General features: G+C 46.6%; 1 long non-coding RNA gene across 1 annotated transcript; it reads left to right on the forward strand.

Moving 5' to 3' along the window:
* The first annotated feature begins 2,538 nt into the window (after positions 1–2,538).
* On the forward strand, positions 2,539–7,232 carry LOC132249155 (uncharacterized). Its single transcript, XR_009460563.1, has 3 exons — positions 2,539–2,603; positions 4,931–5,006; positions 6,174–7,232. It is a non-coding gene; the product is annotated as an uncharacterized LOC132249155 (long non-coding RNA).
* Positions 7,233–14,753: the final 7,521 nt, after the last annotated feature.

Genomic DNA, 14,753 nt, shown 5'->3' on the forward strand with positions numbered 1-14,753 from the left:
CGTGTCCGTTGCTGGGCAGAGCACCAGTAGGCAGCATCCACCAGATACTTGGATGGCTTTGAGGACTTGTGGGTGCAGCCCGGGGGGCTCTGCTCTGTGTCCCCCTCTGGAGAACTTCTTTTCACATTTTGAACATTTGACCCCCCCTCCTCCCCCCCATCACTCCTACCCTTTTCTTCTTTAGTTGTCCCACCAAAAAATTAAAAAAAAATTTTTTTTTTTAATCATTTGTATCTTTCAAACTTTGGCCCTACACAGTGGGCACTGTTAGTTAACTAGATGGGCCTTGAGGCCCACAATCTCTAGAAGGAAGATACAAATACACAGGAGCTTCTGGGGCCTGACTAACTGGTATCTGAAGACACTAGCCCCTTGTGCCAGGTGGACTGCTGAAGCAGCCCTAACAGAGAGTTCCCTGCACCCTCCACCCATTTTAGCAGTCTGGCAGTGGAGGCTGCTGCCTGGCTATGACCTGCTACCACCTGTGACAGCATGTGGCCCCAAGGCTGTGCACCTTCCAGACCCAGATCGGACTACATAGCTGCAGCAGAGGCATCTGCACCTCAGGGCCAGCTGCTGTGAGCTGTGGCTGCATAGTTAGCCTTTGTGCAACACTACTGCCATGTGTGCCACCATCCTGCCATCTGGGCAGTTATTGCTTGCAAGAGGTTCTCAGTCTGGTGGCCTGCTTTGAATTGTCAAAGCATGTCTTCCTGGCCCCATGTGGCAGGAGGTCAGCCACCTCCAACTGGTTCCCAGGTGCCAGCCCTGAGTAGGCTCCTCTGCTTGGGTCCTGCCACTTGCTTCACTAGCAGGAATACTGGTGTTCCCTATTTAAAAACTGCAAAATCTCTGATAAAAAATCCTAAATTCGTTCTTTGAAATACCCATCAAATCCATGTTCCTCCACAATTAAAAGAAAATACCACTATATATATATAGAGAGAGAGAGAGAGAGAGATCAGTTCAGCAATGTTTTATTGATATATTTACAATGTTAAAGCAATTTGGAAGCCTACCAGTGTCTCTATCATCATAATAAAATAAATTCTAAATATCTTTATGTTTTGCTGTTTGCTTTTGGTTTATCAGAGAACAGTTAGAGGTCCCCCTGACCCCTTCATTAACTAGGATGTAGGGACAGCTGCCCCTGCAGTCACAGCTCCTGCCAGCAGGTCTCATCCTGTTTGGCAGCTGGGCATGATGGGTTCGTGATGGGGGGATGTGGAGTTTGCAGGAGGGGGTGGGAAGGGGTGTGGGGGAATGAGGGTGGGTGTGTAGGTGGGTGTGGAGGGATGTGTGAGGGCATGGGATGTGGGGGGATGGTGGGAGGATTGTGGGTGTGGGGAGACTGTGTGGGGGGCTGATCAGGAGTGGTGGGTTCCCTGCCCCTCAACAAGTACAGTCCCCCCACAGGGTCCAACCCCCTTACAGGGTCCCAGCCCCCTGCAGGACCCACATGCCTCTCCACACAGCCCCAGCCCCCACATACAGCCCACAGCTGACCCACAGCAGCAGTAGTCATTAGGGCACTTGGGGCCTCCTGGCACAGCCCACCCACACAGCGGGGGGCAGTGCAATGTGGCAGAGGCAACACCAGGTTCCAGGCAGCCAGGGCTGAGCTGCACTGCCCCCCCTCCACTGCCCCCCTGCTGCATGGGGGGGGGCACTGTGCCAGGAGGCTCTAAGCTTCCCAATGGCCACTGCTGCTGTGGATGAGCTGTGGGCTGTGTGAGGGGTCTGGGGCTGTGTGGGGAGACACGTGTGCTGTGCAGGAGGACTGGAGCCCTGTGGTGAGGCATGTGGGCTCTGCAGGGGAGCAGCCAGGGGACCCACCCCTCCCAAGCTGCTCCCCCCCCAACAGTCCCCTGCACCTTCAGAGCCTCCCTCTTCCCCCCCGCCTCACTTACCTGGAACAGAGCCCGGGTTCAGGTCACTGCAGCCTGCATCTCTGTTTGCCCTGCGAGGGCAGGCAGTATGCTGCAGTATTGGGGCAAGGGGCAGGCTGGCCACCAGACTGTCTCAATCTTCTTCGAGATGTGGCAAGAGGCATGTGCAGGCTTGTCTGGACATGCCCAATATGTGCAGAAGGAGGATAAGTAGGAAACTTAAGCTGTCAAAACTTCTAACACAAAACTTACTGTTTTACTGCAAAGAATTTGCCATTGTATTCATTATTCATGGAAACATAATAATCTTATACAATTAGATTTTATTCATTAGAAATCCTGGCTTGGCATTTCCTGAAGATGGTTTGAACCACTTCCTGTGGTCATTCTTCTATATCTAAAGACTATTAAAACCCTTTTTGGTTTTACTTTCTAGTCATTTGGACATACATTAGAGGAAGTACATTTTTTTAGATTGAAAAATTAAGCCTGTTTATACTACTGCTAACTTTTTAGGAAGTAAACCACAGGGAAGGTAGACTGACCTTAGTTTTTTTTTTTAAAGTAGTATGTTTATTTTGGTTGACAGGACAAATACAAGCTAAATATTTCACTGCTGATTAACATTCACCAGTATTTTGACAGGTCATCATTTCTGTTAATCACAATTCTGGAGAAACAAGAGGAGAAAATGTCAAGCAGCAAAAGTAGGAGGTAAACAAATGCATTATAAACAACATAAGATTCTAGGGTCCAGCAATTTTCTTGCTGCATAATCTTCAACTAGGAGAGGAGAGCCACAACCACAAATCAAGCAGGAGCACATAATTGCCTTTCAGTTTTTATAGGAAATATTTTTCAAATGGGATCAAATAAGATGACATGGAAAGGTCATAGCCAATTAATTTTGTTGTGAAGAACCCAAATTCAAATTTGAGGATAAAACGTGTTTGTCTAGCTTCAGAAAGGCAGTTCTGCAATTGAAAAAAAAATCACCAAGGTAGAGGTTTATCACTGTCCATGAAGCATCTTTCTGTACAAGGAAAAATGCCAGATGATCTAATCTACTAGGATCCACAGCCCAAATGTTATCTTTTAATGAGTCAGGGTCTGATCACAGTTATCATGGGTCTAAGTCAAGATAGGGCAGTACGCTGATGTTGGCAAAACAGTCCAGATGGCTTCATTTAATATGAATGCTGCTAGTACTGTTGGCACTAAGTATCTTTTTTGTATTCTTCCAGCTATGGAAGACATGCCAATCAAACAGTCACCTTGGTCTGGGACAGAAGTTTCATAAACCAGTTTGACCTAAATCAGTTAAGTTTGATACTACATTCAAGTAGGTTTATCTTAAACCAGTTTCAGCCATTTTGAAACTAGTTTTATGTGTACCAAACTTCTGTTCTGTTATAGGTTTAAACCAGTTTCTGATCACTTAAACTGGTTTATGTGTAAATTCTGTTCCTAATCCTCTTGACCAAGACAGTTTACCATTGGGAGCCTCATGAAAAAATTCAGTACTAGGCTTTCAGATTGACTTTACCACATGATCCTAGTAATAACAGCTCTGAAATGAACAGCTGGTGGTCAGTTTTTACAGCTGCCAATGGAATGGAAGTGCCTGCCCAGCTTAGGACTCAGGGCAATTGCAACTGTCCTAATGCTGGCTTTGCTCATCACTGTGCCATCAGTCCTTTTTGCTAGTGACTGGCTTAGGTCCAGGTGTAGTGCTGCCTTTGTTGGGACTTGTCACCTGACTGTAGGAAGCTTCTGCCTCTCAAATGTTAGGTTGCATTTTGGAAGTCATTGAAGGCACATATGAGTATGGATAAAAAGTTGTTTGCAGCAGCCAACCTGCCTAGCTTGTGTATTGCAAAGAGTCTTGCAAAGTGTCCATTTCTCAAGATAAAGGAGCCATGATAGGGTCGTATGTACTTGGCAGCAAAGTAGCAACAAGTGACCTGGCTTTGCAAACAGCCAGCATCTTTGGAAACTAAGTGGATTTCCTATTTTTTATAGGCAGGATTACATTCCCTGGGAAACCCTTCTGGGTAAGGGTGGAGTCCACTAAGCTCAGGGCAAGTGGGAACTGTGCCATTGCACAGAACACTTACACAATTCATTTCTACAAAATCAGAGCTGCTGATGCTTGCTTCTCAGTCTCCTCCCCACCTCAGCAGCTGCCTCTTTTCAAGTATGTGGGTGGTCCAACTGGAAAAGGAGCACTAATGGCAGCTCACTTCTACCAGTGCTTCCCAGCTGATAGTTTCTTGAGCCCCTACTAGTTGCTAGTCTGTATATCCCTGTGGGATTCTGGAAACCACAGTGCAGCCCCATACAGCTGCATTGTCACTGGCCAGCCCATTGGAGTGGGCACATCCTTCTGGCATACACAAGCTCGTGCATGCCCAGGCATGTCTGTTAAAAAAGTAATTAGAGTCTGCTCCATGCATTGGAGCTCCAAACTACATTCCTATAGGAAAAATCACCTGCATTATAGCTTCAGAAAATTGTCCTTTAACTTCCCTCAGCCTGACTTCTCCCATTTCTATGATGGAAATAAGAATCCATCTTCCTAAAGTGCCATTGACACAGAGTTAGGATTTGTGTTATGGTGAAGCCCCCATCATGGACCAGGACCCCATTGTGCAAAGTTCTATAGAAACCCAAAACAAAGCTAGTTCTTAACCCAAAGAGTTTACAGTCTTGGTATGATCACCTATGAAGATAATTAAACTCTAATTACATACTACAGATACGCTTTCAGGATGAGAGATGCTATCTAAGTGCAAAGTATGATTACTGTTTGGATGTAATTTAATTTACAGTAATAAAAACAAAGCATACTGAGTTTGTGTGAGTCAGGTTAATTTGTGTCTATAATGGGTGATTGCCTTTCTAACAAAGACAGACAAGTGATGTGTTTTGTTTACAAGTTACCTGCTGACTTTTGACAAGAAAATAAAAAAAATATTTTGCTATCAAATGATAAAATCATGTAAAGAAAATGATTTTTCCTTTTTTTGTGCATATTTTAGGTGTGTGTCAGCAGGCAGCATGCATAATTGATGCAAATAGGAAGAACAGGATCAGATTAATGGAAGATGGAATCAAGTGTGTATTAATAATTATTATTTGTACTGTGTTGAGGGGCAAGGAAGGGGAATTAGTGTATAATGATACATGGAGTATCTGTGATGTTACTTCATACCAGTGTGACAGGGTGCTTAGCATGTCTATGACTTTAAGAGGAGAGAAGGCTGTAGAAAAACAGCTCAGGCAGCAATCAAAGAAGACAGCTGTCTGTTGGGGGTCAGGGAGGGGGCGAGGACTGGGTTTGAGATATATATAAGCCAGGGCCTGAGGTAGGTGGGCAGTCTTATCCAGGTAGCTGATGGGAAGGAGCTCCAAATCAGCTGCTAAGAGAGTGACTCTGGCTTGCACTAAGTATGTCTTAGCTGGACAGGCAGCCTTAGGGCTGGGAGTTCAGCCTTAGGGCAGGTAGGACAGAGAGCATGCAGCTTTAGGGCTGAGGGGCATTTGGTGGTTTGTGGAAGGGACTAAGGGGAGGTAAGGAGGTCCCAGCTGGCCCAGACAGAGAGGGGCTGGAGCGACCAGAGAGGAAGCAGGTACTAGGGGGCTCAGAAAGAGAGAAGAGGGCTGGTACCTTGGATACGCATAGGTGTCACTGTCCTAGGAGCATGGCTAGGGATCAGGAAGGGTCAAAGGCCAAGAAGGGCCACAGCAAGACTGGCGGAGCTGGAGAACCCAAGGGACTCAACTGGTGTAGGAGTGGGGCCACTGTCTAAGGAGAAGGATTGAAGGCCAGGAAGGCCACAGCCAGAGACCACAGGGGCCAGAGTGTCCATAGCCCAGAGAGGGGCTGGCGTAAGGACAAACAGAGCTAGGATCCTGTAGCCGGTAGGGGCAGTTATGATTTAATTAGTATGTTTGACTTCTGTGAGGCATGGGCGTGGGTATTGAGCAGGATGGAGCCCATGTAATTGGCCCTTAAGGCAATGTACATGGATACCTGTGTTACTGAGTGTGAGACTGGGCTTGGGGAGCCCTGGAGAAGTCTCCCCTTTTCTAAGATAAATACATCAAGGTGTGGCAGGAAAGGGGAAGGGGAGATTGCCCAAAAGAGAGCTCATTTGACAAGACCTGAGAGGGCTCCAGGGGCATCACAGCCATCCCTGGAGTGGGACTCTGTTGCAAGTATCCATACCTTAATATGCAACCTGGATTATATTCGACTAATCATTACTTAATGTTTTATAGATGCATATGCTGCTTTAAACGAATTGTAAATTGAAGGACTTCAGAAGTGGACTCCAGAAGGTGTTAGCAGTCTGTTCTAACCACTGACGACATCAATAGGAATCTTTCCATTGACTTAATAGATGGATAGTCAGGCCTTGAGTTGATACTTAGGATAGGCCTGGCTAGAAAATAAGAATTCTGTTCTGTAAAAAAAGAAGGGGGAAAAAAGGAAGGGAAAAAAGAAAAGTTCCAAAATGTCTTTTCTTTTTACATAAGAATGAAAATGAAATATTTTTCATGAGAAAAATGAAAGCCAGAGAGAGAGTGTGAGATGCTAGCCTAGTAGTCGAGGCACCCCCTGCACTTCACAAGGACTGACTGCAGATTTGGGGAGGATTTAATCAGGAATTTCATCCTGGACCAGAGAAGTCCTTGACAAGAGAGAAAATACATTTCAGTTGAGATTAATCAATATTTTCTGATGGAATATTGACAAATGGAGATGGGTGGGAAACAATTTGTTTATTAGATACCCAAGTGCTCTAGAATGGTTTTGGGTACACTGTAAAGGGAAGAATGGGAGTACATGCATCCTACTAATCCCTCCCCAACCCCTCCCCGATTCAAAAAGTTACGCCAGTGAATCAGTTCCTGGAACAGTTGAGCAGAGCCTTAGGGCTGCTCTGTTTTGCATTGTCTGAAACTGACAAAGGGCAACTCTGCCAGGTAAGATTCCCAGGGTGCATCACCCTCCAGCCCTTCCACCAACACAACCCCTCCCTGTCCCAGAATGCCCATTCTCTTGTTTGTGTACCATTTTCCACACAGGTGGTAAGGATATGCCCTGAGGCAAACATGGTTAGAGTAGGTGACCATATTCTTATTAGAGGAAACTGAGTTTGATAACTTGCCAGTGGCATGTGGCTCAACTTGATTAGGCAACCTTAAAGCAAATCTCAACAAGAACAAGGTAGAACTCAGACCACTTTAAAAAACAAAGAAAATACAATCAGTTACTTCAAAATAAACAGTCTTATTCCTACCAAACACTTGAGACTCCATTTGGATTGTCAGTACTGTTCTCACTTAATGCTTATACTATGTAATATTTTAAAAATCATGTATCTTTTTAATGTTTCATATTAAAGTGAGTCTTCAATGCATAAGCAAAATAATGTACAAACCTAATGTTTTTGTCTACACGGATACACTAGAGCATTTGGGTTTTGATTGGGCATCTCTGCTAGGTTGTGAAAGAGCTTAATCATGTAGATGGAATACTGGACCTGGAATCAGGGGTCTCCTGGCTTTGGCTCCCTATGGCTGCTGCTTCATCACCTGTGGAACACGTGTAATGATACTGAACAACTTTTTAAAAACGTTGAGATGTACCAATGAAATGTGTTAAGAGCTACAGGGTATTATGATTATTATGACTGAAAGACTGAAACCACATTGTATTTTCAATCTGTGTGCCTCCCATTATGTAGATCGAAATAGATAACATCTGAAAGCTGCAAAAAGGTCATTTGCAAATCTGCATGGTTTCTAGTTAGAGTTACAGGATCATTCACTGTTGAAGTGACAGCTGCTGCTATCTTTGCATACTTTTAAATCCTTTGTGGAACATGTTATAAAGAACCTATTTTAGAAAGGCAAGGTGGGTTTTGGGGGGTGGTGGGGGTTGTTTTATTTTGTCAGCAGTATCTTCTATTGGACCAACTGTATAATCAAGAGAGATGCTGGACAAGGTTTGGGGCATAAAGTGCCCTATAAATTCAAATGGATAATAATGGTTTTGTTTACAAAAAAGAAAACAGAAAGCTTTCCACCTTTCTAAATTTGTAGCAAGGTAGCTTAAATAACACACAAGAATAAGATGTGAATCATGCATGGAAATTCTATTGAGACTTGTAACATATTCAGGCTTATTGCATGTGGTACATTGTGCGTTACATACACGGACAATTGCTAAATCCATTTCCACTTATTAACAGAGCTGGATAAATAATGGATTTTTTCTATCATTTGCTGCAGAAAGAGCATCAGGAAAAAAACTGGATTGGGGATTTACCTGAAATGAAACATTTGATTGTATTTTCAGGTTAATCAAGAATTTTTAACCCTTTTATTGTTTAACTCTTGCATCCTTTCTTAAATATTAATGCCATTTAAAATATATACAGAATGAAATATTTTAAAAAGTTTCCATTTTCTCTGTGAAAATTCTTCACTAAATCTGACCTGAAATTTTGCATACATTTTTGTACACCTAAAATGGCATTTTTCATCAAACTTAATATATGTGTGCTTCCTGCCCCCCCCCCCCCCCCCAACTACCCAGGTCCAAAGTTTGCTTTTAATTCAGCCTATTGCATTATGATCTGATCTTCAGGCTTCCTGGCTAGGGACAGAAGTTACACATAAACTGGTTTAAGTGATCAGAAACTGGTTTAAACCTGTAACAGAACAGAAGTTCAGTACACATAAACTACTTTCAAAATGTCCAAAACTGGTTTAAGATAAACCTGGCTGTATGTACTAACAGAGGATGCATCTATATGTACTTCTTTTAAGTGGACTTAGCCTAAAATCACCATTTTTAAGGCTCATTAAGGGCACTTGTCTACACATGCATGCCCTTAATGTGCCTTAAAAATGGTGATTTAAGGCAATTGAGCCTAATGTGAGCCTAAATTTGATACCTGCATTAGGCAATTGAGCCTAATGTGAGCCTAAATTTGATACCTGCATAAAGCAGGTATCAAATTTAGGCTCGAATAGCTAAATCACATTAGCTATTTGCACCTAAATTTAATGCACCTTAATGTACATTAGCATGTCCATATGTAGACTTGCACCTAAATTGTCTTAATGCACCTTAAGCAAAGGCACATTAAGTTTAGGTACACATAAATACATGTGTAGACAAACCTAGACTTAAATGATTTAGGTAAAATTAGTTTTAGTGAGGGGAGTGGCCAGACCCTGGGCCAGGCCGGCAGGATGAAACGGGAGGAGGGGACCTTAAGCCCCTTCCACTGCCCACACAAGACTCCTGCTGGGGTCTGCCTGGCAGGGGCAGAGCAGCCTCTGAAAAGGTTTTTCCCCCACTCGCTGCTGAAGCAGAGGGGGCAAGGGGTGTGGCCAGATGCCAGCTAGAGCTGGCACACTGAGGTGGAGGGGAGGGGTTGGGGTTTAAACCCCCTCTCCGATGGGCATAGGACCCCAGCCGGGATCTACTTGCCAGGGGAACAGCAGGATTTAACCCTTCCCCCCCCAGCCCAATCCTTTCCAAGGATCATCACCTTGTTGTGGTGGAGAGGCTTGCATGTTTCAATGACCCCAAGAGCAATGCTGTGTGGAGCTCACACTCCTCATGGGGCCACCTATGGTGGCAAGATCAAGGGGGAGATTCCAGACAAAGAATGATCCAAGAAGTCCTCAGTGGTGGAGCAGGCGGAGGAAGGCTGCAGCCCCAATGGCTGTGAAGGTGGAAGAAGGCTGCAATAGAGAAGTGACCCCAGTCATCATGGTTCACCATGCCACTGAACCTGGCCACCAACCACCAAGACTGTGTAGTCCCGACTGCACACTGGAGTCTCCTTGCTAAACATGCCATGCACAGGCTTCCGTCAGGTCAAAAAGCCCTGTTGTGATGGAGGATTTGCTAAGGGGGCAGGGCTGTGATACCTGGAGGCCCCCAGTCAAGAATCTGCATACAGGCAGTGGATGCATGATGGTCATCAGGCTCCTGTGTCAGGACAGGGGTGTCCTTCAGCAGCTGCATCTGCAACTGAGCAGTCCTTTTTAGGATACCCTTTGCTCACCCCAATGGGGAGGGGGCTAGAAAAGGTGTCCCCAAAATAGACTGTCCCATTTCTCCTGGCTGGGAAACCACACCCATTCCTGCAGTTGAAATAAGAAAAAGCTAAACTTCAGAACCTGGAATGTAACAATAATAATCGACAACCCAAAGAAAGATTGCCCAGAAAGATGAATTGCCATCATGGCTTCGGAGCTAGCAAGGCACAACTTTGACATCTCTGCTCTCAGCAAAACCCAGCTTGCTGGGGAGGGACATCTGAGGGATGTCAGTGGAGTGTACATCTTCTTCTGAAAAGGGAAACCAGTACGTGCCCCCCCATACTCACGGAGTCAGTTACACCATTAGGAACAAGATCGCTGATGTGCTCCCTGAACTCCCTTCAGGTGTCAATGGAAGGCTGATGACTTTTTGCCTGCACCACAGCCAAAACCAATGCACCACTATCATTGGCACATATGCTCCAACTCTGGATTCTGATAAGGAAGTCAAGGAAAGGATCTACTCCAATCTCGACAATGCCCTTGCCTCCATCCCCAGGGATGACAAGGTCATTGTCCTGGGTAACTTCAACACCCGGGTTGGATGCAACCACAAAATCTGGAGTGGAACTATCAGCAAGAATGCTGTGGGAAAGGCCAATGCCAACGGTATCCTGCTCCTGACCAGATGCACCCAACATGGCCTGATTGTGACGAACACCATCTTCCGCCAGAAAGAATGGCTCAAGACCATGTGGAGGCATCCAAGTTCAGACCACTGGCACCTCTTGGACTACATCATCATCCGAGGTAGAGACCTGAGAGACACGCTTGTTATGAGGGCCATGAAGGGATCTGAAGACTGCTGGACAGACCACTGACTTGTGTGCTCAGTGATGGCACCAAGACACTGGAAGACCCAGAAGGCTGCCCGAAGACAGGTGAACATCACAGCTCTGAAGGACCCTGGACAGCAGGAAGAGTTCCAGGCCCAGTTATGTAGTGCGCTAGAGCAAGTCCCTACTGCTGATGACATTTCCTTCCAGGCACACTAGGAACAACTCAAGTCTGCTGTCTAAGACACCTGAGCCCAGACTATTGGGTTCGCATCACAATGGAACCAGGACTGGTTTGACACCAATGACGCTCAGATCCGCAATCTCCTCAAGCAGAAGCGTGCAGCCTTCATCACCTGGCAAAGCCATCCATGAAGTCAGCGAAAGACAGCAATGTACCACCAGCTGAAGGCTGAGGTCCAGTGATGCATCTATTGCATGAAGAAGAACTGGTGGGTGGAGATGGCACACATGATCGCCAACCAGCATGACATGCTGTGGCAGGGCACTTGGTGGTACCTGCCACTTTAAGGGCTAGATCAAACACCCGGCAGGTTCTTGATTATGGCAGCCATTTTGGAACTCTGGCCACCTATATAAACAAGAGCAGTTTGCTGCTGGGAACCAAGCTGAGCTGCTGCATGTAAACATCTTCAGGTAGGAGCAGGAGGCTCTGATCCTGGGCAGGACATAAAATTGCACCCTGCTTGGAGTGGCTGGTCTAGTGGGGCTCCCAGTGGCATGGGAACCCCAGGAAAATGCCAGGCTATTTACCACCCTGGTGAAAGGTGGGTAGGGGCACCTTAACCTCAGCCCTCAACTTTGGGTGGGTTATATGATCCATCTAATCCAGGGAAGGCCAGGTAAGCTTCTTGAAGCACCTAAGCCTGCTGGAGTGAGTGACCCTGTGGCACTAGGCATGCTTTGTGAAGCACCTGAGCCAAGAATGGGGGATCCTGATCCCTAAGTGCAGGCAGGTGGCTTAGACCTAACCCGAGGGACCCGACTGGTCAATGCTGGGGCCAGGACTCAGATAGGGATCAAAAGGGCCAGGGGCCCACTGCAAGGGATGCCCATATAGAGCAAAAAAGCTCAGGGTCCTGGCTGTCCTGAGATGGGGAGACAGGGAAGCTGAAGGTTCCAGGGAAGGGATTAAGGGGACGGTTGAGCTGGCTGCCTAAGATGCCATCTGCGAGGCTTGGGCCATGGTGAAGGGGAGGAACGGAGCTGCAGATAGCCCCCCAATATCAGGGTGTATAATGGGCAGCCTTGCACCTAATTATCACATCAATATTATTACATCAAGGTGTGGCAGAAGAGTGAGGTGGGTGGCTGACCCATAGACAGGGGGCAGGCCGGTGCTTGCACTGGGCATGAAAGCTTGCCCCTGTCACACATGTGTAACTTCTTCCAGGCTACCAAGACAATCTACGGACCCTGCTCCATTGGACAAAACCCCCTCCAATCACAGGATGGCTCCTGGCTCCTCAAGGATAATGATGCCATCTGTCTGCATTGGAAGGAGCATTTCGAAGTTCTCCATAACCGAGAGTCCACTATATCAGAGAAGACCCTCAAAGCCATCCCGCAATGCCCTGTGGTGGATTCCCTTGGTGATCCACCAACCATTGGAGAGCTGAAGCAGGCCACCCAACAGATGAAAACCAACAAATCCTGAGGGCCAGAAGTTATACCCACAGAGGTCTACCATGCTGGTGGCTTCCAGCTCACATCATGACTCCATCAGCTTATCCTCCACCTTTGGGATGAAGAGGACATTCCCAGGGATCTCAAGAATGCAACCATCATGACCATCTACAAGAAGGGGGACAAATCTGACTGTGGGAACTACAGGGGATTTCCCTCTTGTCCATTGTGGGTAAGATCCTAGCCCACATCCTTCTGAACTGCCTTCATCCCGTTGCTGAGGAGATCCTTCCAGAAACCCATTGCGGCTTCTGACCATCCTGCGGCACTGTGGACATGGTTTTCATTGCCAGGCAGATCCAAGAAAAATGTCGGGAGCAAAATCAAGAACTGTTCCTTGCCTTCATTGACCTGACCAAGGTGTTGCCTTGGCTGCCCGCTGAAGTTTGTCACCATGCTGAGGCTCCTATATAATGATATGACCACCACTGTCCTGAGTGGAAGATCTGAAACTGATGCCTTCTGCATCTGGACTGGGGTCAAACAAGGTTGCATGATCGCCCCCACCCTGTTCACCATCTACCTGACCATCTTCATCCACCTCATCTGAGATGATCTACCATCTGGCATCAGTATCCAGTATTGACTGGACAGGAAGCTTTTCAATCTTGGGGGCTTCCAGGCAAAAAAGAAACTTGCCACCAAGGACATCATAGTCTCCAGTTTGCAGATGATTGCTGCATGATGGCTCACTCTGCACAGGAATTGCAAGTGACCTTAGATGTCTTCAACGCTTTGTATAAGAGACTTGGCCTGTCCTTGAACATTGCCAAGACAATGGTTCTCCACCAACCCTCCCTAGGCCAGCTGAACATCCCTTGCACTATTTACATAGGTGGTGGGGCTCTGGAGTATGTGGAACACTTTCCGTATCTCGACAGCCACCCCTGTCAATGGGCTACCATCAATGAAGGAGTCCTATACTGGGTCAACTGCACCAATGCCACCTTCTTCAATCTGCAACAATGTGTCTTAAAAAATAGAGACCTTTGGAAGTCAACGAAGGTCCTGGTTTAGAAGGCTGTTGTGCTGACTACCCTCCTCTACTGTAGTGAAACCTGGACCATCTATCAATGCCACATTAAGACCCTCGAGAGCTTTCACCTGCGTTGCTTGCGTTGAATCCTGGGAATCAAATGGGAGCACCTCTAGACCAGTGCGAACATCCTCCATGAAGCTGCGTCCACCAGCATCGAAGCCTTGCTCTTAAGAAATCAACTCTGGTGGATGGGCCACTGCATCCGGACAGCCAAGAACTGCCTCCCTTGCCAGATTCTCTTTTCCCAGCTATCTGTTGGCCAGTGCTAAAAGGGTGGCCAAAGGAAACTGTACAAAGACACACTCAAGGTCACCCTCAAGCATGAAGGCATCAACATCAATGACTGGGAGGAGCAAGCTGGTGACTGCTCGGTGTGGCACCATCTGGTCCACCAAGGCGCATACCACTTCAAGGCCCAATGACTTGATACTGAGGTGGAATGGCAGCAGTGGAGGAAGGAGAAAGAGACCAGCCCAGGGCTGCGAATCCCACTCCCCCATGAAACAATATGCCCCCATTGCCGAAGAATATGTGTATCCAGAATCAGGCTCCTTAGTCACCTGAGGACCCATCAAGCTTGATGGATGTCATCCTTGATTCTGAGGGACTGTCAACGATAATGACAACTCAGCAGGCCTGTAGGGGCCTGGCCACACCCCCTTCCCCTCCCTCAGCTTGAGGAGGTGGGGGGGAAAAACCTGGAGGGCTTCACTCCCAGCTTCCTTCCAGCTTCCTAGCCACTGCCAAAGGGAAGGAAAGACTTGCTCTGTCTAGCTCCAGCTTCTAGCCTGAGCCACTGCAAGCATGTGGCTGCATTTCCAGAATCAACAGTGAATGTCTGTTCACTTGCTTCTCAGTTCAGTCTACACAGTTTAGACTAACCTACAAAGATTGAATCAATTCACCCTCAGGCTTTTTGACTGTATGCACTTAGTCCGTATCTTTAGAATATGGCTGGTTTGCCTCTGTATAACTCAGGGGCTCATGTGCTGAACTACCAACCAGACTGATAGGAGTTCAAGGCTGCGTGTGGACCCCTCATTTTCAACCTTGCTGAGCTGTCCTTGTGGGTATAAGAATAATTTAGTTTGGAGATGAGAAGACTGAGTGTGGATTTAATAGCAGCCTTCAACTACCTGAAAGGTGGTTCCAAAGAAGAATTTAAGTATCTTGCCAATTCTTTGAGGTAGGGTAGACTTTTTTACTGAA

The sequence above is a fragment of the Alligator mississippiensis genome, chromosome 3, assembly GCF_030867095.1.
Source record: "Alligator mississippiensis isolate rAllMis1 chromosome 3, rAllMis1, whole genome shotgun sequence".
Classification (NCBI taxonomy): Eukaryota; Metazoa; Chordata; order Crocodylia; family Alligatoridae; genus Alligator; species Alligator mississippiensis.